The sequence below is a fragment of the Rhinoraja longicauda genome, chromosome 4 (assembly GCF_053455715.1).
Source record: "Rhinoraja longicauda isolate Sanriku21f chromosome 4, sRhiLon1.1, whole genome shotgun sequence".
NCBI lineage: Eukaryota > Metazoa > Chordata > Chondrichthyes > Rajiformes > Arhynchobatidae > Rhinoraja > Rhinoraja longicauda.
The window spans coordinates 40503038-40525655 of NC_135956.1; positions in this window are offsets into that span (position 1 = coordinate 40503038).

Sequence of the window (22618 nt, forward strand, 5' to 3'; positions counted from 1 at the left end):
TTTACTATGTTATTGTCTTCTTGGAGTTTATCCATCATGAAATTAATCTCAAAAGGAATTAGAGACACAAGGAATTGCAGATGCTGAAATCTTGAAAACCTGTTGGAATATATCAGTGAGTAGAAGGAATGGATAGACAATGTTTCAAGAGGGGACCCTTCTTCAGATTTCCCAAAATAATTAGTTCAGGGACATTCTCCCAGCACAGGAATCTTACTACATTTTGTGTTTTTCTTTTACAAATTATCATTTATTGTGTATGCAGTATGGAAGTGCAGAGAAACGCATACACACATGGGTGCACACACTCAGTTTCGTACACACGTATTCAATTCTATCTGTAAACCACAATGTCATTCCACATACACACTGATATTCCTGCCTCTGCATCTAGACAAATTCAAATTTACATTATCGGTATAATCTATTATTTTCTTTAATTTTATATCCAATATTGATTAATACTCGAAGGGCTGAATGGCCTACTCCTGCACCTATTGTCTATTGTCTATTGTCTATTGTCTAATACTGTCAGCTTTTGTTTGAACATTTCACAAATACTGCCGCAGTGTTGCTTCATGTAGAAAGAGAAAAACTGATTACTTGAAATCTGATATGTTTTTCTATGAGGTATAATGGTTGCCATAGTTTCTGCATAACTAATTAGTGGAATGTGTCTCGTCTGTTGTGTCCAAATCAAAGAAAAATGCAATGTATGTTTACAAAAGTTGAGCAATGTAAGCTAATTGTTAGAACAGGAAATGGGTTTCATTTTAACCTCTCAACCCTCAAAGTTTGCAGATCTAAGAAAGTTGTTCCTCTATCTAGCATTCTTAGCTTTTAGCTTGAACAATGTTCTTCCGGGGGGGGGGGGGGGGGGGGGGTGTGCAAAGCTTGGGCTGAATCACTTAATTTTTCCGAATGCTTTGAGTATAATGTGCTTCAGATTTCAATTGTGATTCACATTGTTATTTACAATGACAATTGACCTCAGACAAGAAGACAGTGAGGTAATGTATGTGCTGTGTGCACGCACTGAAGGTAAGCAGCGTAGGCAGTTGGTAACATCAATCCTCACGCAACACTAATTTGATGCCAGTACTGAAAAATTGGTTTACATTGTAAAAACCCATGGGATTCATAGAAATGGAGCAAATGTTGGATAACATATTGGCCAGGTAGCAGAAAGCAATGGGGAATGGTTGTTGTGAATTTTAATGACCATGGGACTATATGCAGTCGAGCTCTGCAAATGTTTATTTGTCATATGCACCGGATATGAAACAGAGCAATGAGATTCTATACTTGCTGCAGTTTTATAGACAAGGTTGAAGCAAGAACATGATGCTGCCTGGATTAGAGAATATTAACTATATGGAGAGATTGGACAAACTTGGATTTCATTCTCTGGAGCATCAGAGGCTGAGGGGAGACCTGATAGGAATTTATAAAATTATAAAAGAGGCATAGATGGATTGGACGGTCAGAATCCACGGTAGAGTTGGCAAATAGCAGAGGGCATAGCTTTAAGGCTAGAGGGGAGAGTGTAAAGGAGATGTGTGAGGCAAGTTTATTTTTTAAACTGAGAGTGGGGTAGGTGCCTGGATTGCCCTGCCAAGGTTGGTGATAGAGGCATATACGATAGTGGCTTTTAAGAGGTTTTTAGATATGCACATAGATATGAAGGGAATGGTGGGATATGTATCACATGCAGGTTGAAGGTATTGGTTTAATTTGCCAGCATGTATGACACAGATGTTGTGGGCTGAAGGGCCTATTCCTGTGCTGTACTATACCATGTTAATAATGACAAAACATTACAAAAAAAACAGTTATTCTAAGTAAACTAGAATTTCATTAGACTAAAAACCAAAGTAAGCAGGGCAACCAGAGTAGTTCAATGTCCATCGAGGTTTGACACTGAGCGAGGGTTGTGATGAGGATTGTGCAGGGTGGTTCAAGAACCTGATGGTTGATGGGAAGAAGCTTCAAGTTGGAGTTCTCATGGTCCTGACATTCTTCCCAATGGTAAAAAGGACAAGAGAACATGGCAAGAGATAGACACAAGAAGCAAAAACACAAATGCATAAACACAAAACTCAGCGGATCAGGCAGCAACTCTGGTGGAAAGGAATAGGTGACATTACGGGTCGAGACCCTTCATCAGCCAAGCCCAACCTCATTGTCTGATGAAGGGTCTTTACCCGAAAAGTCACCTCTTCCTTTCCTCCAGAGATGCTGCCTGACCCGCTGAGTTACTCTAGCATTTTGTGTCGATCTTCGGTGTAAACCAGCATCGGCAATTCCTTTTTACAAAGAGAACATGGCCAAAGTGGTGTGGGTTTTTGAAGATATTAGTGCCTTCTTGAGACATCACTTTCTGTAGATCCTGGGACAGAATGGGCACTAGTTTAGTTTGGTTTATTGTCCCGAGGTACAGTGAAAATCTTTATCCAGTTATCTGAAAGAGTATACATTGTGACAATCAAGCTCTCCACAGTGTACAAATACAGGATAAAGGAAATAACATTTAGTGCCAGACAAACACCAGTAAAGTCCGATTAAAGATAGTCCCAGGGTCTCAAATAGGTAGATAGTAGGTCAAGGCTGCTCTTTACTTGGTGATAGGATGGTTCAGTTGCCTGATAACAGCTGGGAAGAAACTGTCTCTGAATCTGGAGGTATGCATTTTCACACTTTTGTACCTCTTGCCTGATGGGACAGGGAAGAAAAGGGAGTGTCTGGGGTGAGAATCATCCTTGATTATGCTGCTGACCTTGCCAAGGCTGCGTGGTGTAGATGGAGTCAATGGATGGGAGGTTGGTTTGCATGATGGTCTGGGTTCATATCATATCATGATATCATATCATATATATACAGCCGGAAACAGGCCTTTTCGGCCCACCAAGTCCGTGCCACCCAGCGATCCCCGTACATTAACACTATCCTACACCCACTAGGGACAATTTTTACATTTACCCAGCCAATTAACCTACATACCTGTACGTCTTTGGAGTGTGGGAGGAAACCGGAGATCTCGGAGAAAACCCACGCAGGTCACGGGGAGAACGTACAAACTCCTTACAGTGCAGCACCCGTAGTCAGGATCGAACCTGAGTCTCCGGCGCTGCATTCGCTGTAAAGCAGCAACTCTACCGCTGTGCTACCGTGCCGCCCTAGGTTGCATTCATAATTCTCTACAATTTCTTGTGGTCTTGGATGAAGCTGTTCCAAAACCATGCTGTGATGCATCCCAATAAAATGCTTTCTGTGGCACATCTGTAGAAGTCAGTGAGAATTGTTGGGGACATGCTGAACTTCCTAAGCCTTCTAAGGAAGTAGAGGCAATGGTGTGCTTTTTTTCCCCATTGCTTTGATACGGCTGGTCTAGGACAAGTAGCTGGTGATATTCACTCCGAGGAACTTTCTACCATCTCTACTTCGATGCCATCAATGTACACCTGGGTATGTGTGGCACTTTGCTTCCTGAAGTCGATCGCAATCTCCTTTGTCTTGCTGACATTGAGGGAAAGGTTGTTGTCTTGGCACCAGCTTATGAGGTTTCCAATCTCCAACGTGTACTCACTATTTGATTATTTTACATTCTGCAGCCTTCTTTGTTCTTGAACATTCAAATGAATTAGTACGCTCTTTGCTGTACACCTGTAGAGGTTCGGTAGAGTATTCAAAGACATGCCAAATCTCCTCATGCATCTGAGGAAGTAGATGCCTTGGCGAGCTCTCTTCGTTATTGCATCAATTTGGTGATCCCAGGACAGATCATCAGAAATGTGTATGGCCAGAAATTAAAGCTGTTGTCTCACCCCACCACGGTCCCTCCAACGAAGACAGGTGCACAGTCCCTCGGTTTTCCCTTCCTGAAATCAACAAACAGTTCTTTGATCTTGCTCATGTTGCGAGCAAGATTCGTGTTCTGGAATCACTGAACGAGATTATTATTCTTCCTCCTGCACTCTGACTCGTTGTTACCCATTATTTGTTCATCGATAGCGATATTGTCAGCTAATTTAAAGATGGCTGTGAAGCAGCGATGGCAATGCGTGCAGAGAGCTGTCAGATCTCTTGCTTTTCACGGTATATAAAAATAATTATGCTCACATTTAGGTTCCATGGTTAAGAGGTTTGCTAATGATATTGAAACTGGCACGGCAGCTGATAATGAAGAAGAAAATTCTAGGTTATAGGAAGAATTCATACAACACAGGAACATGCCCTTGATCCATGTGTCTGTGCAGAAAATGATGCCAATTTACACTCGACAACTGCCTAAGCGTGGTCTACACAAGTGTTGTGAGAGAGAAAAGCAGTTACAATTAAGAGTTAATGTGTTGTAGAGAACATTTTGCAAGAGGCAAAATAATGAGAGTGCTCAGTTGTGTCAGAAGGATTAGAGAATAACTAATGTGTAAAGTTAAAAGGGTAATTCGCAAGGCGACAATAAACAGGATTGATGACCTTAGGGAGAGAGAAGCCAACGATAGCAATATATTTATTCAGCTGTACAGCTGCAAGTAAGAATTTCTTTGTTTCTTTTGGGTACATATGACAATTAAACACTCTTATAGACAATAGACAATAGACAATAGGTGCAGGAGGAGGCCATTCGGCCCTTCGAACCAGTACCGCCATTCAATGTGATCATGGCTGATCATTCTCAATCAGTACCCCGTTCCTGCCTTCTCCCCATACCCCCTGACTCCGCTATCCTTAAGACTCTCTTGAATGGTTAAATCATGTAAAGTACTCGACATCATAAGGTGATCCCATATGAGCGCGTCAGAAGGGGTTTCATTGTCTGTAACTCGTTTTCACCTGCCCCACAGCCGGTTTCCTTTATCATTGTTACTTTTTTGCATATCTTTCATTCATTTGTTCTTTATCTCTGTCTATATCACTGTCAAGATCTCTCATTTCCCTTTCCCCCCGACTCTCAGTCTGAAGAAGTGTCTCGACCCGAAACGTCATCTATTCCTTTTCTCCAGAGATGCTGTCTGACCCGCTGAGTTGCTCCAGCATTTTGTATCTATGTCCTATTTGAGTGCAAGTTGCAACATTTTATGTCATCCCCTCAGCAATTTCAAGTAATATCATATACAATGTTATTTGTAGTACTTATATTTATATTATTCTATTTGTGACATTTAATCAGGTTTAATAAACTGTTGAAAAGAGGCCTAAGCAGTGCTGGTGTGTGAGTCTTATCTAATTTTCCCCGTTTGTTGTGGTAAACCAGTGTTAACCTAATGCTCCAGAGGAATTGCAGTATATGAATTGAAGACAATGCTAAAAGATAAGGAAACTGAAATAATTAATATCACCCAAGTGTATCCAAAAATAAATGCAAAAGGGAGCTGAATTTTGTTTTTGTTCAGGCGTGAAGTAGCATGAGAGAGAATGCAGCCAGAGGAAACTTAGACTGCACTAAATATTTCACAAATTGAATACGAAAAGGCTTGAAGATGTACAAACCTGACAGTGAACTCAGAAATAATGATTGTAGGAGACACCGTGGGCGGCACAGCAGTAGAGTTGCTGCCTTACAGCGCTTGCAGCAGCAGAGTCCCCGGTTCGATCCCGACTACGGGTGCTGTCTGTACGGAGTTTGTACGTTCTCCCCGTGAGTTTTCACCGAGATCTTCGGTTTCCTCCCACGCTCCAAAGATGTACAGGTTTGTAGGTAGATGGGCTTGGTAAATGTAAAAATTGTCCCTAGTGTGTGCAGGATAGTGTTAATATGCGGGGATCACTGGTCGGCGCAGACCCGGTGGGCCGAAGGGCCTGTTTCCACGCTGTATCTCTAAACTAAATTAAACAAAAGTAAACTAAACACCAACTTGAGGAACTGGTACTTGGACTATCCTCATGGATAACTCATCTCTCTTCGACTATTGGTGTCTGGTGATTCTCCATATACATATCATGGACCTAAGTTACCCTCTCAACAGATGAAGTTCTAGGACCTTTCACCACAACTTGAACATCATTTCACTTCTGACCCAAAATACCAGCTCTACTACTCTCTCCACAGATGCTGCCTGACCCAAAACATATTTCCAGCATTTAATGTCCTCATGTCAGATTTCCAACACGTAAATATTTAATTTTGATCTATTGAATGTCTTCAAGCCTTTCAGGAATAAATTTGTGAAGTAGCTTGTGCTGTCAAAGTTGTCCCTGGTTGTACCTCACTCTTATGCCTCTCCATGTCAAAACAAAAATGAAATTCACCCATCTTTTGCATTTCTTTTTTGGATTCACTCAGAGAGAGATTAATTATTTCAATTTCTTTATCTTTCAGCATTTTCTTCAATTTATATGTTGGAATTCATCTGGAAAATTATGTTAATACAGATTTACTACAACAACATCATCCACTAAGTAGTTTACATCAATTAAAAAGGCAGGATTGATCTAATAAAAACTGGTGTCGACCCTCAAAATTTAACAGCTTGCGAATGGTGCTGATTGTAGCCAATAGCACATGAAATGAAATAGTTACACAAATGTCACACTTTCAGGTACACATATTATTCCTCAATATAACAGAGGAAAGTAAAATGTAAATGCATGAAAAGCCCAAAGGAGAAAATCCAAAAATTGAAGTTATAAGATTGGTAGTGCATTTCTAATGGGATTAGGGCCTCTCCAGGGCAATTTAACATTGAACGAGTTTGCTCATTTTAAATACTATTATAACTCATAATTAATAGGTTTTATTCTGAAAATAAAACAAAGCACCCAGAAAATCTTCTCACCAAACAATAAATCTCCCCAGACCAAATTACAGAGAGTAGTGGACGTAGCCCAAAACCATCAATGAGATGATCCTCCCTTCCATTGAGTCCATCTACACTTGATGCTGCCTCTGCAAGGCCACCTGCATAAGTCAAGTCAAATTTATTTGTCACATACACATACACGATGTACAGTGAAATGAAAGTGGCCATGTCTGCGGATTGTGCACAAAAAAGAATTACAGTTACAGCATAATTAAGGACCAGTCTCACCCTGATCACTCCCTTTCCTCCCCTCTCCCATCAGGCAAGAGATACAGAAGTTTGAAAATGCATACCTCCAGATTCGGGGATGGTTATCAGCTGTTATCAGGCAACTGAACCGTCCTCTCACTAGCCAGAGTGCGGTCCTGATCTCCCATCAACCTCATTGGACACCTTTGAACAATCTTTAATCGGACTCTATTGGACGATATCTTGCACTAAATGTGGTACTCTTTATCCTTTATCGATACATTGTGGACAGCTTGATTCTAATTTAATTTCTTTGAATGGATAGCATGCAACAAAATGCTTTTCACTGTACCTCGGCACACGTTACGGTAATGAGGTAAACTAAATCCAACATGTGAACCCACTTGACACCCACTTGGAGATAACCTATAAAGACACCATCTTACATTCAGTTCCCCACTCATCGAGTTATCAGGAAAAATTGCACCCGGAGAATGAATGCAATCTGAAAAATACTGCCTTAAAAGGTGGAGCAGGCAAGTACTCTCAAAACACTTCAAATTCAGCCCAGTCCAGAGGAAAGATCTCAACCTGCAATATTAATTATCCATTTCCCTCCGCCTTAGGGTGACAAAGTGGCACAGCAGTGGAGTTGCTGGCTTACAGTGCGAGAGACCCTGGGTTCATTCCTGACTATGGATGCCGTCTGTATGGAGTTTGTACATTCTCCTTGTGACTGCGTGTGCTTTCTCTGGGTGCTCCAGTTTCCTCCCACTCTCCAAAGGTTTGTGGGCTAATTGTAAATTGTCCCTCGTACGTAGGATATTGCTTGTGTACAGGATGATCACTGGTCGACATGGACTCGGTGAGCCTGTTTCTGCTCTGTATCTCTAAAGATGCTGACTGATCCTTTGAGCCCAGTGTAGTGTTTGCTCCAGATTCCAGCATCTACAATCTTTTGTGTCTACATTTTAAAAGTATTTGGATAAGCATTTGAATTGTTTAAAAAATAGGTTACAGACCAAGTGGTGACAAAGGGGATCAGTATAAATAAGTACTTGATAGTCAGCATGCATCCCATTTCTGCACCTTTTGACTCTCTGACTGTGAATTTCACAGAAAGTTGCTTAGACTGGCCTATTTATGGCACACATAGCACTTGACATTTACCAACCCATGTCTCAGTGTTTTCTGGATGTTGGTGCATGCAAGTATGGATTGGTTCATTTAATGAGGAGTTGTAAATGGAACTAGACATTGTGCAATCATAATTGAATATCCCCACCTCTGACATTACAATGCAACGAAGGTCATTAATGAAGTATTAAAGATACTGCTCGGAGGAGCTTTTGCAGTAATGTTCTCAGGCTAATGATTAATCTCTGACAACCATAACCTGACTCCCTTGTGCCGATATGGCTTCAGCCATGGTGTTTAGTTTGGTGAAGAGATACAGCGTAGAAACAGGCCTTTCGGCCCACATAGTCCATGCCGACGATTGGTCACTAGCACGGAATTCTATGTTATCACACTTTCTCATCCTAGACACTAAAGGCCAATTACATAAGCCAATCAACCTACAAACCTGCATGTCTTTGGATTGTGGGAGGAAACTAGAGCACACAAGGAAAACCCATTCGGTAACAGGGAGAACGTACAAATCCGAATAGACAACACCTGTAATCAGGATTGAACCCGGGTCTCAGTCTCCGTGATGCAGCAGCTCTACCATTGTGCCACCCACCAAAGAAGTGTTTCCCTTTTGTGGCCATTGCCTTCAGTTTTAACAGGGCTTATTGTCGACAGATTTGACGAAATGCTGCCGATATAATTGACATTCCTCTTACCTCATCGCTGGAAGTCAGCACTTTGATTCCCGTTTGATTCAAGGCTAAGATGAGACTGGAACAAAACGGTCCTAACAAAACCTAAACTGGGGACTGGTGAGCACTTTATTGGCAAGCACATGCTGCCTCATAGCACTGTTGATGACAGCTTCCACCAGTTTGCTGATGATGGAGAATGGTCTGATTGGGGTGTAATCAGCTGGATTGGATTTGACCTGCTTTTTGTGAAAAAAGAGCGTCCAACTTGGCCAATTTCCCACACTGTCAGGTGGATGTCAATGTTGAAATTTTATTGGACCAACCCCAGTTTAGTTCAGTTTATTATTATCTATACCGAGGCACAGTGAAAAGCACTGGATTTTAGATTGGCTAAAAATCTATGAGAAGTAGCAACTTTGGTTGGGAGAAACAGAAACAGTGTACACAGTACTTTAGAAACAAACAAGGTAGAAGAGAAGATGGGTGAGGAGATCTAACAATATGGTTGAACTCGTCTTGCAGTTGTTACAAGTCAATGTTGACAATACTAACAAAGTGCTGGGATTTCTTACTGTGACACAGAATTCAAGATGTCAAAGTTGATGAGCACTTTGTTTAGGCCTCACGAGCACTTTACACGTTTCCAATTTCCAAATTACATAAACGGCATCAAAACATTTGAAAAAGTACACCAAAAAATTGACATAGAATGGTTCTGGAACTGAGATCAGATAGGTTAGGCATTTTTGGATAGCATCGTGCAGGCAGAGGAAACTAGTTTCACTTGGCATCATGATCAGCTGTACTGTTCTATATTCTACAGTGGTTCAGCGAGTAGCGATATTGCCTACCAGATCCAGGGGGTTTGAATTCAATCCTAATCTCGGGTACAGTCTTTGTTGAGTCTGCATGTTCTTCCACGATTGAGTGTTTCTCTGAGTGCTCTAGTTTCCTCTCTGCTAATTGCAGAGACATAAAGGTTTTAGGTTACTGGCAACTGCAAATTGCCTGTAGTGTTGATGAGTGATAGATACTGGAGAAAGTTGATGAGAATGTGGGGAGAATAAATATTGGGATTTATGTGAATGTCTGTTTGATAGGTTGCGTAAATTCAGTGAGCAGAATGGCCTATTTCCATTCCGTACTTCTCTCCATGACCTTCTCCTTCAAAAAAGAGAAGAGTCAGAGGTGACTACATGGACTTCTCAGATTGCACCGAGTCAATATCAATGAATGCTTCCACTTGTGGGAGAATTGAAAACTAGGGATTATAAAAGAACAAGTGAAAATAAAACTAAACTGCAGATGCTGGAAATTTTAAAGAAATACTCAGCAGGTCAGCCCGCTTCTGTGGAAAGAGAAATAGAACTAACGTTTCAGATTAAAGAGGGTTTGTCAGAAATAAAAAAATAAAATGATCATCAATAAATCCATTTGGAAATTATCAGAAAATTCTTTACCCATTCATGGTAATGAATGGGATTTACTATCTTCGGAGGTGATTGAGACTAATAACTTGGATACTTTCAAAATAAACTAAATAAGCACTTTGGAGAACAAATATAGAAAGCGTTGTTGAAATGCTGAGATGTGGTAGAAGAAATAAGAGGATGTTTATCTGGATCAAGAGCAGCACAATTTTGCTTGGCCAAATGTTACGTTTTTGAACAAAGCACGGTGCTGGAGGAATCCAACAGGTCAGGCTGCATCTGGGGAGAGAATGGACAGACAGTGTTTTTGAAAGAGGGTCACAGCCCAAAATGTCACCCGTCTATACCCTCTTCAGATGCTGCCTGATCTGCACAGTTCCTTCAGCACTTTGTATTCTGCACAAGATTCCAGTATCTGTAGTCTCTTGTGTCTCCATAGCTTTTTCCTGAACAATATTTCCTCTGTAGCACACATGTTTAGATCGTAATGTTGTATCCTTATTGTTCTGATGTTTATGCTTTATTCTGAATTGTTAACTGTATGTTTGTGTTGTCATTTGTGAGCGGAGCACCAAGGCACATTCCTTGTATATGCACATACTTGGCCAATAAACTTATTCATTATCATTATCATTAATGTTATGTGAACTTATTCAAACATTCATAAAACTGTGTTCATTTGAAGGGTCTGAAGAATTTTGCCACCCACCTTTGATTAAAAAATGATGACAAAGTTCTTCTTGGAAATTATCCAATAACTTCCTCACTCTTTTTGACCTAGAACAAGCTGTGCAAAAATCATGAAATCTGTTTTTTTGAAAATTTGCAGCTTTTCAACATTGATTGGTGTCTTCAGGGTAAAAGGTATTGCCTTTCATAATGAACTAAAGCTTGGAAGTATAATATTAAAAAGCCTCAAGTAAGACTTAATATTAGAAGTTATAGACATCAGTGGTGGGGAAGATGCTGGAGTCAATTATAAAAGACGAGATTGCGGAGCATTTGGATAATAGTAACAGGATCGTTCCGAGTCAGCATGGATTTACGAAGGGGAAATCATGCTTGACTAATCTTCTGGAATATTTTGAGGATATAACTAGGAAAATTGACAGGGGAGAGCCGGTGGATGTGGTGTACCTCGACTTTCAGAAAGCCTTCGACAAGGTCCCACATAGGAGAGTAGTGGACAAAATTAGAGCACATGGTATTGGGGGTAGGGCACTGACATGGATAGAAAATTGGTTGGCAGACAGAAAGCAAAGAGTGGGGATAAATGGGTCCCTTTCAGAATGGCAGGCAGTGACTAGTGGGGTGCTGGTGCTGGGACCGCAGCTATTTACAATATACATTAATGACTTGGATGTAGGGATTAAAAGTACCATTAACAAATTTGCAGATGATACAAAGCTGGGTGGTAGTGTGAACTGTGAGGAAGATGCTATGAGGTTACAGGGTGACTTGGACAGGTTGTGTGAGTGGGCGGATGCATGGCAGATGCAGTTTAATGTGGATAAGTGTGAGGTTATCCACTTTGGTGGTAGGAATAGGAAGGCAGATTATTATCTGAATAGTGTCAAGTTAGGAAAAGGGAACGCACAACGAGATCTGGGTGTCCTAGTGCATCAGTCACTGAAAGGAAGTATGCAGGTACAGCAGGCAGTGAAGAAAGCCAATGGAATGATGGCCTTCATAACAAGAGGAGTTGAGTATAGGAGCAAAGAGGTCCTTCTGCAGTTGTACAGGGCCCTAGTGAGACCGCACCTGGAGTACTGTGTGCAATTTTGGTCTCCAAATTTGAGGAAGGATATTCTTGCTATTGAGGGTGTGCAGCGTAGGTTTACTAGGCTAATTCCCGGAATGGCAGGACTGTCATATGTTGAAAGACTGGAGCGACTAGGCTTGTATACACTGGAATTTAGAAGGATGAGAGGGGATCTTATCGAAACATATAAGATTATTAAGGGGTTGGACACGTTAGAGGCAGGAAACATGTTCCAAATGTTGGGGGAGTCAAGAACCAGTGGCCACAGTTTAAGAATAAGGGGTAGGCCATTTAGAACGGAGATGAGGAAAAACCTTTACAGTCAGAGAGTTGTGAATCTGTGGAATTCTCTGCCTCAGAAGGCAGTGGAGGCCAATTCTCTGAATGCATTTAAGAGAGAGCTAGATAGAGCTCTTAAGGATAGCGGAGAGGGGGTATGGGGAGAAGGCAGGAATGGGGTACTGATTGAGAATGATCAGCCATGATCACATTGAATGGTGGTGCTGGCTCAAGGGGCCGAATGGCCTCCTCCTGCACCTATTGTCTATTGTTACTTTAAAATGCAGTTTGAAAAATGACTGAGCAAAAAACAATTAGTGGCACGTCCATTAACTCTTCCAAAGGCTGAATCAATACATTGCAAATAACTGAATTTGAAACCCCACTGGTAATTAAAGTCTTGGATGCTCAAAAGAATTTAATGACTATTGTAGAAGCTGTGCAGTGAAGGGGTTGTGGGTGAAGAGTGCAGAGGACTAAGGTGCTGCGCAGAGGGATAGATAAATATTCTGGAGTCTTATTAATTTTTTGCCATTACTACCTCAGTCATATCGGCTCAAGAAAAGATCAGCATGGCCATTTTGATTAAATTTGGGGGTAATGTGCTGCAATGTTGATCCCATGCCAGGATTTGAATGCTTGAGCTTCACTGCCCTCAGCCCATCAACCCATCACCAAATCAGCAGCTTGGAAGTGTTCTCTTGCCAACCTTAAAATGAGGAACAAAACATGTTCTAGCTGCTCAGATGGATATTTCTTTTAGACAGTTATGAAATTAGAATATGAGATGCGAGCAAACCAGCCAGGAAAATCTTGTTCAAATGATCCAATCTTTATATACATTTTAGACATCAGAGAGCATTGTTGCAAACTGAAAAAATTGATTCCAACAAAGGGAATAATTCTGAAGGCTTACGAAGGTCGCCATCGGTAATAGCAATTCAGTTTTTTGTCCTTGTCATTAACATGCCTGAACTGTGCATTTCACAGCATTTACAAGCTCCTTTGCATTTGTTCCCTATTTTTGCTCTTAATAATTGACAAACAAGTTAACTTTATCAACAGGATATCACCTGGGCCACCATACTGTCATTCTTTCAGATTTAATGGGAACACAGGCAGGTTGGACTAGTGTAGATAGGGCATGTTGGTCGGCATGGGCACGTTGGACCAAAGGCCAGTTTCCATGCTGTATGACTATGACATCCCTTCACCATCCTCTCTCTAGACTAAAACCAGCTCTCAGTTCTCTCTTTTGCAATACAATGAAGAGTTTTGACCTGAAATATTAACTGTGTTTCTCCTTCTGCAGATGCTGACGGACATACTGTCCGTTTTGGGCAAGTTGGGCCGAAGGGCCTGTTTTCACACTGTATCACACTACAATTCTATGATTGATCACTACAACAGAGAATAAAGAATGACAGAGAGGAAGAAGACAATGGTGATGGCAATAAAGCGGAGGCAAGGTGTTTAGTGGACAGCCCTCTACTTACTTTCCACCATGGTTAAATGATGCTCATTCTCATTCCCCCTTTCATGCTTCTCTCATTATGAATCCTATATTGTCCATTACTCTGAAAAACAGTTTAATGCAACCGAATTTATTACCCAGAAAGTCGAAATGGTGAAAATTTATTTTGCATTTGGGTTACTATTCAAGCAATTTAATTAATATGTAATAATCATCATAGAAGTTGTTAAACCAACCATTATTTGCTTACCTGTTCTCGCATATATTTTCACCACTACCTTGCAGAAGAGAAGCAAGTAATTAATTTAAAAATAAAAATGGACCTGAACAAACTCAGCTCTACCTTGACTTTTGGTTAGCAAGCAAAACTCTCAGAATATACAGTAGATGCTTTCATTAAAGGCAGATAATAACCAAAACTAATGTGTCATGAAGCAGGACACGACCATCTAGCATCTCTTTAATGACAATCTGCAAACGTCAGTACTATTTGCAAACTTCAATATTATTCTCTCATATTCACATATTCCTGTAGCAAATCATTGATTATTAGGACAAGGAACACCAGTCATGATTTTGCACGAGTAAAGCCAACCAAAGATACAGCTTTTGTTGTCATTGCTACATGAAACTGATAGCATGTGCAGCTTAACAAAGGAATCCTGAAGTTACTGTTGGTGAATCTATCCTCTTTCACCAATGGTTTTCCTTGCAGCCTTTTCCATTGTGATTAAGGAAAAAATCACTTGAACAGATAAACCATTTAAAAACTTGTTCAGTTGTAAAAATGGCTTAAACATCTGACGATCACAATGATTTCTATAATAATAGATAATAGATATGCCCTGGTAACTGAGCACAGATTGGGAACCAACACAAGCAGTTTCTGGTGTAGATGACTTATTTTTGTATTGGTCTTATCAACCAAGTGACCAAAGTTCATAAAATAGTTAGTCTGTTGGAAGGAACTGCAGATGCTGGTTTACACCGAAGATAGACACAAAATACTTGATAACTCAGTGGGAGTTCAGAAAGTGCCATTCTGAATAGAATGAATAGGTGTCTGAAGAAGGGTCTCGACCCGAAACGTCACCCATTCCTTCTCTCCCGAGATGCTGCCTGACCTGCTGAGTTACTCCAGCATTTTGTGAATGAATAGGTGACTTTTTGGGTCGAGACATTTCTTCAGACTGAGTGCTAAAGAAAGGTCTCTACCCAAAACATCATAAAATAGTTAACTTGTCCAAGAATTTCATTTTGACTTGTGTTCCAATACTCATTCAACTCATGCACGTTCTTCACACAGAAGAAAGTAATGCTAACACCTGGTATCAGTTGCAGCATTTCCAACAAAATAACAGCCCATGTTGGCTGGCAGATGTATAGGAAATATGTAATAGCATGGCAGAAGAATGATTTGGCAATTTTAGTTCGTTTTGCTGCCTGTGAGTGTTCATGGAGACAAATGATAATTGTATTTAGCATAACACGGCATAAACAAGTGGTCGTCGTGTAATCTATCTTCTTAAAGCAAGGATTACCACCTAACCAGATCACTTTTACAATCTTGAAGATCTATTATGATATAATTTGCAAACATAAAATATAATTAACTCATATCCAATTATATACATTTGTGTCGTATCTTCACTGAGATGAACTGGATGCTTCAACCTATAAACATTGTACGAAGGACATGGCTTTTGTAGTTTATTGAAACCTGCAGAAATACATTCGTGTTGATTCATGACTAACAATAATTTAAATTATTGTTTGCTGAAATATTATTGCCTCGATTTGAGCAAAGGTTTTCAGTATTTATTTTGTTTTGCAAACAATTCTATAAAATTTCACAACAAATTAAAACATGCTCTGGAAATATAACATCCCACAACCCCTCCAGAGGGGTTGCATCTACATCTATTTTACCTATGTAGAAACATTGAATGGTTACAACATAGAAGATCTATTGAATCGGCACTATCTCAATGTCAGATCAATCCAGTCAATCCCATTCCCCATAGCCCTGCAAGAGACCCATCCAATTTACTTTCAAACACTACAATTGAACCTGCTTTCACCGTTGTTCCTGCCAGCAGTTTCCACATGTTATCTATTTGCTGCATAAGAAAATGGTTTTCATCATGTCACTTTAGGTTCTTCTGTTAAACCACCTTCATTCCATGAACACAGGCTATTTATACTTATGCCAAATGGATTATTTCTTTCCACTTATCTGTCCAGACCATTAAGTCCCCATTAAATCCCCTCACACAGCTTCCACTGTTCCACCACTGTTCCTACCAACAGTTAGAGGGCAATCCTGAACTACTATCTACCTCATTGGAGACCCATGGACTATCTTTGATCGGACTTTACTGGCTTTATCTTGCACTAAACGTTATTCACATAATTCCCTTTATCATGTATCTGTACACTGTGGATGGCTCGATTGTAATCATGCATTGTCTTTCCGCTGACTGGTTAGCTCGCAACTAAAGTTTTTCACTGCACCTCGGTACACGTGACAATAAACTACACTCAAACTCAAAAAGAACTCCAGCTTCTTTAGTCCATTGGCATTACTAAATTCCTCCTTGTTGGAATAAATGTATTACATTTCTTCTGTACCCTCTCTTAGGCCTTTACATCTTCCCTGCAGTGTGACACTCAGAGGTGGATGCAAAAACCCAATTGTCACATGCGCAATATTGAAGTTACTAGACAGGTAACCTGGAGGTCCTGTGGCCCAAGTTCAAATCCCACCCTGACTTCTGAATAATTTGAAATCCTTTCAAAAAGTGTATCTGGTATTAGAAATATTAACCACAGGATTGTCAAAAGGTAAAACAGTCTGATTCACTAATGCTTTTTTTGTATGGGAGAAAATGTTTCATCCTTACCAGGACACTAGTTCGACAGTAATAACATAGCAATCCAACCTGCTGAATTAGATAGGGCAATAAATACTGGCCTTGTATCATTGATGCTTAAAGAAGGTTATGCCATAGGATTCATCATGACTTCCTGGCTGGTGTTCTGTATTTACAACCTCAGGATCCCACATCCTTGTTAAACATTTGCTCAAATTGTTCTTCTATTGACGTAGGGGGTTCACAATTTTCTATTTCTAACAAGAACTTTACCCCTTTTTAAAGAATTAAACAGATCCTTTACTAAGCTTCTTACCTGCAGTCACATTATTGTATTCATTTCAGTCTGAAGAAGAGTCCCAACCAGAGGCTGCCTGACCCATTGACTTCTTCCAGCAGTTTGTTTTTTGCACTTCATTGAATACGTGATCAAGGAATACTCAACATGCTTGTACACATGCACTTGTACAGTTGGGTTTAGACAGATGGGGGGGAACCTCTTTGAAACATACCGAACAGTGAAAGGCCTGGATAGAGTGAATGTGAGAGGATGTGAGACTCTAGGACCAGAGGCCATAGGCTCAAAATAAAAGGACATACCTTTAGAAAGGAGATGAGGAGAAATTTCTTTAGTCAGAGGGTGGTGAATCTGTGGAATTTATTGGCACAGATGGCTGTGGAGGCCAAATTAATGGATATTTTTAAGGTGGAGGGTGACAGATTCTTGATTAGTAAGGGTGTCAGGGATTATGGGGAGAAGGCAGGAGAATGGGGTTGAGAGAGAAAAATAGATCAGCCATCATTGAATCACGGAGTGGACTTGATGAGCCAAATGGCTTAAATCTGTTCCGAGAGCTTAAGAACTTATGAACATGCAATCCTTCCAGCCCCCATTTGATATGGACATTATTTAATGGCATTGTAAAAATGGTAGACCCAGTTTTTGTGAAGAGGATCTCACTCAACATCTCAACATGACTGCTGAAAATACAGAGACACATGATGTTGGAATCTTTGCCAAAACACAATGATGGAATAAATCAGAAGGTCAGGCAGTATCTGCGGAGGGGATAGACGTCTTTTTGGGTCAGGACCTTTCTTTGGATTTATTGTGGGGGGGGGGGGGGGGGGGGGGGGGGGGGGGGGGGGGGGGGGGGGGATGAAAGCTGGAAAAGAGGAGGAGGTGGGTTAAAGCCTGGCAAGTGATAGGTGGATACAGGTTAAGGGCATTTGTTTGGCAGATGGGTGGAGTACGTGACGAAGGCTAGAGATGAAAAGGAAACAAAAGGGTATCAGATAAGGAGAGAAGAGGAGTGAAATATAAAGCCAGAGGAAGGGATATATGCGGGAGATGGGAGGCAGGGGAATAAGGGGGTTTTGATGGTGAAGCAAATGGGTGTGCACCACGATGGGGGTATTACCAAAAATCGGAAATTTCAAAGATTTCCACCAGCTGGCGCTGTCAGCGATGGCAGCCTCGCCAACGGTTTGCCTGTCTTTTCGTATTTTTTGTTATTTTTAGTGTGCTTTAAAAAGTATGTGTTAATGTTCTCTGGCTTGTTTTATTTGGGGGTAGGGGAGGGGGTCGGCAGAAACTTTTTTTCAATCTCTTACCTTGCCGGAGATGCGATTGTTTTCCTGATCGTATCTCCGGTTGCTCTGTGGCCTAACATCATGGAGCTGGCGGCCTTGCTCGAGACTGACTTTGAGCCCCACCGCGGGGCCATGGACTTACCATCGGAGCCTGCCATCCCTTGCCTGGGATCGAAGCTCCAACCATGGCCTGCGGATTTCAACATCGAGGAGCCCGCAGTCTCGGGTAGAGACTGATGTCGGGAAGCTCCAAAGTGGCAAGAGGTTCGACTAGACCCGACCCGGGGTCCGATCACGCGGCGCAGGAAGCTGAGATCCCCCCGATGCGGGAGCTTGATGGCCCGGACGCAGAGGGCCCGACCGCTGGCTACAGGAGCCAAGATCCTCCCGCCAACAGAAGGCTCGAGGCCCCTGACCACGGGAGAACAAAGAAGGGAAGGGACTGAACTTTTTTTTTCGCCTTCCATCACAGTGAGGAATGTGGAGGAGTCACTGTGATGGATGTTTATGTTAAAATGTATTTTGTGTGTCTTGTTGCTTTTTATTGGTATGACTGTATGGCAAATCAAATTCTTCATATGTTGCAAAACATACTTGGCTAATAAGGTATGATTATGATATCATTGGGTTGTAAGCTACCCAAGCGGAATACAAGATGCTGTTCCTCCCGTTACCGTGTGGCCTCACTCTGGCAATGGAGACCCAGGACATAAAGGTTAGTATGGGAATGGGAATGGGAATAGGAAGGGGAAGCAGAGTTAAAATGGTTAGCAATCTGGAGATACAGCAGGTCTTGGCAGACAAATGCAAGAACTTGGCGAAATGGTCACCTAAACTACACTTGATTTCACTGATGTAATGGAGGCCACGTCGGGATTGCTGGAAGCCTGGTAGTTAGACTTCCAATTCCAAGCCCGCTTCTCCACTGCATTATATCCAAGCATGTCCAATGCCCAGGAAGCTTCTCAGTGCCTGAAAATGCAGAGTTTTCTATACTTGATGGATTTTGACATTGTGGTTGAAGTGCACAATACCAGCAGTCACATGGCGTTACATTGCAGTAGGTTTTCAATGAACTCGTCTGTTGTAATATTATATCAGTTCATATGCATCTGTTAGTGGTTCAACAATGCAACAATAAACATCATTCAAATTTGATTCATAATTCTCAAAAGTCATGTTGATCTATGTTGAAAATATTTGCATCATGATGTAAATTTTGAAGATTTAGTTCCAGTGTGGATGCTCACTAATCATTCAGATGTTTAAAACAAAGTCCCAATTTTAAGATTCATGTTTCTCTCCTGCAAAATTGTAACACTAGTTTTAAACTGCTTCCTCAGTTCTAACCCAAGCTTGATGTATTTAAATTGGCAATCTTTAAAGACAAATAAAAACTGTAAAACATGATGGAATCTATTGTTTCCATTGATAAGGAAGCAGCATATTTCACACAAAGGTACCATAATAAATCACAGTGATTTTGTGTGATTTGATTTTCTAAATGTCCTCCTGTTATCTTCTTAATGATGGATTCCAGTGTTATTCCAAGTCAGATGCTAAATTTTCCTACTTTCTGCCTCTCTCCTTTCATGAATAATTGTTTTATACCTGTGGTTTCAAATCATCTAGGACCTCTCCAGAATCGAAGTAGATTACAACCAAGGAATCCATCACTTCCTTTAAGACTCTAGAATGCAGGCCATCTGGTCCAGGTGACTTGCAAGCTTTTAGCTGCACAAATTTGCCTCAGGATTCTATTGATTTTTCTAACTTTAGATAGCTCATCTGTCCCTCTCTTTCCACTCCCCCTTCCCAGTTCTCAGACTGTCTTCCTGTCTCCAACTACATCCTTTCTTTGTCCCGGCCCCTCCCCTGACATCAGTCTGAAGAAGGGTCTCGACCCGAACAGTCACCCATTCCTTCTCTCCTGAGATGCTGCCCGACCCGTTGAGTTACTCCAGCATTTTGTGATACCTCCGTGTTGAGAGAGATCTTCTGATTTTCTTGCTTCCAAAGCAATTTGACTATTCATTGTTATTGGCTACAATGAATTCATTTCCTTCAAGTTTATTAAAATAGATTGTAAAAGGTTGCAGTACTGATCTCACTAGTTATACATTGCCAGCCCAATTTATCACAAAACACTGTCTATGCTAATCTATTACCCTCAAGTCTGTAAACTCTTACCTTGATCAGCATTTTTTTAATGTTGCATCTGACCTAGCACCCTTTGTAAATCAAAATATGTTACAAATATTGGACCCCCTTCATCCATCCTACTCATTAAATATTTGAAGAACTCTAACAAAAATGACAAACTGTTTCTTTTTCATACAATAATGTATGTTCTGCTTGATTGTTTTATGATTTGCAAATAGTTTTCTTCCTTGACAATGGATTCCAGAATGTTGCCAGTGTTAGGCTAAATGCATTGTACTTTCCCATTTCTTCTTGAATGAAAGTGTTACATTTGGAGTTTTTCAATCCATTGGAACTTTCCAGACAAGTGAAATAATCAGGATAGCAGAGTTGGATTGCATGACTTAAAAATCACTAGCTAGATTCACTGAGCCAAATCATTACTTGGTGATATATAACTGCAATGTTGTCTTAATCTCAATTAATCACTAACTACAATAGTGGAGAAGTCCATGGTTGTTTTCATCTGTCCCATTGTCCCCAAATGGGTATGTTAGCCTTCACATATGTAAGGATACTGCCACTGAGGCATTTATATTCAAGAAACATAAATCAGAGATAGTTGAACCAAAACCTTCTCTGCTATCTGGTTTTATAGTTCATATTTAACGAGTTATGTTGCTTATTGTTGGCAAATGAAGAAGTTATCCTAAATTTTGCTCTTTGCATCATCCTCCATATGAGAATGTTAAAAATGTTCACTTGCAATTTATCTCAAAATTTCCTGGTATTCAAAAAAATGGTGTGAAACATTTTGAAGTTAAACTGGTGGGATGGCTGAAAGCTGGAGATGGGTGGTATACCCTTGATTAAACATGGAATTGGAAGAATTAAACTAACCATTATTAATGCTAAATAAATGTCATGTTGTAAGAAATACCTTACATGCTCCAGTAAGAAAAACAAATACAAAATTGCTTTAATCATGCATTGTAAGATTTGTGTAAGGAGTGCGATTTTGATCTGACATATCTAAAATATTAGGTGTTCATCAATCAATTTCAGCTTCTTTGTTTAGAATTAGGAAGTAAGATATGCTTAATGATTTAAGTGGTGTTTTAATGAATATAGGATGAGAATGGTGCAAAAATCTTTAAGAAAAATATTTACATTGCAAACTTCCAGTGTAAAATCAGCATAAATCACTTCAGCGCAATTATTTTTGTAAAATCCCATTCCAAAAGACATTGCGGTATGAAGGAAATCAAAATATCTGAACTTAATATTCCAACTTTATCCATTCCAGTATTTCTTACATATTATTTGTTCACAGAATGAACCATGATTAGACAAAATTCAAATTTAAAAAAACATTTAAATTTCCCGTGAACATGGCAGAGGACATAAAATTTAAAGTATAAAAAGAGACAATATGGAGTGTAGTTGAAAGTAATAGTTGGTTGGTTCCCCACCCCCCAAAAGGTTTCCTACCTGTAACGGTGTTGGGGTGAGGAGGGTTGTCAATGCGTGATCCACTTGATGATATTAATAGGAAGCCTAGATTGTTTGTATTTGTTCATGATTCATTTAAATAGAACTGGGGAGTTTTGAAGTTTGCTTTATACAGTTAGTTCACTATTGCAGTAAGGGAGAAATCTGAACCCCTGCAGCAGCATTTAATGTAGTATATGCTCCAGTATCAGGCTAAAACAGCACATTTGATTCCAATTATATCAGCTCATTCAATTTGCATATTTAAAGGGGAAGATGCTGGTTTGAGACCAGGTAAGTGCTCGTGTTGTTTTAGCAACCACACCCTCTTTCATTTCGTCATCAAGCACAGGCTGCTTCAAATCAAAGCCAAAACTCTTGGCACAATTTCAAGCAATTACTGCAGTAATAAGCTGAATGTAAAATCAATTCTTTAATTAAACCCTTCCTTCTGGCCATTCTAATAAAGTTTTACCTGGAAATTCATTTAGGCCTATTTCTACTGTTAGGCTGTCCTTTAGTTTTAGTGGAAAGACTCCACTTGTTACTGCTAATAAGATATAAATCATCCCCAGTAATTTTAAAACTTTGAGAAAGAAGATAATTAATGCAGAAGATCGTGCAGTGTTTTGATTTCAATACATTGGTGGGGCTGGAAGGAAAAGTGAACAGTGTTGTGTATTTTGAATTAATTCAGTTTGGCTCCCTTGCAAAAAAGCAGTAGAATTTATGCTAACATGTGGTTCCTTGTAAATAATA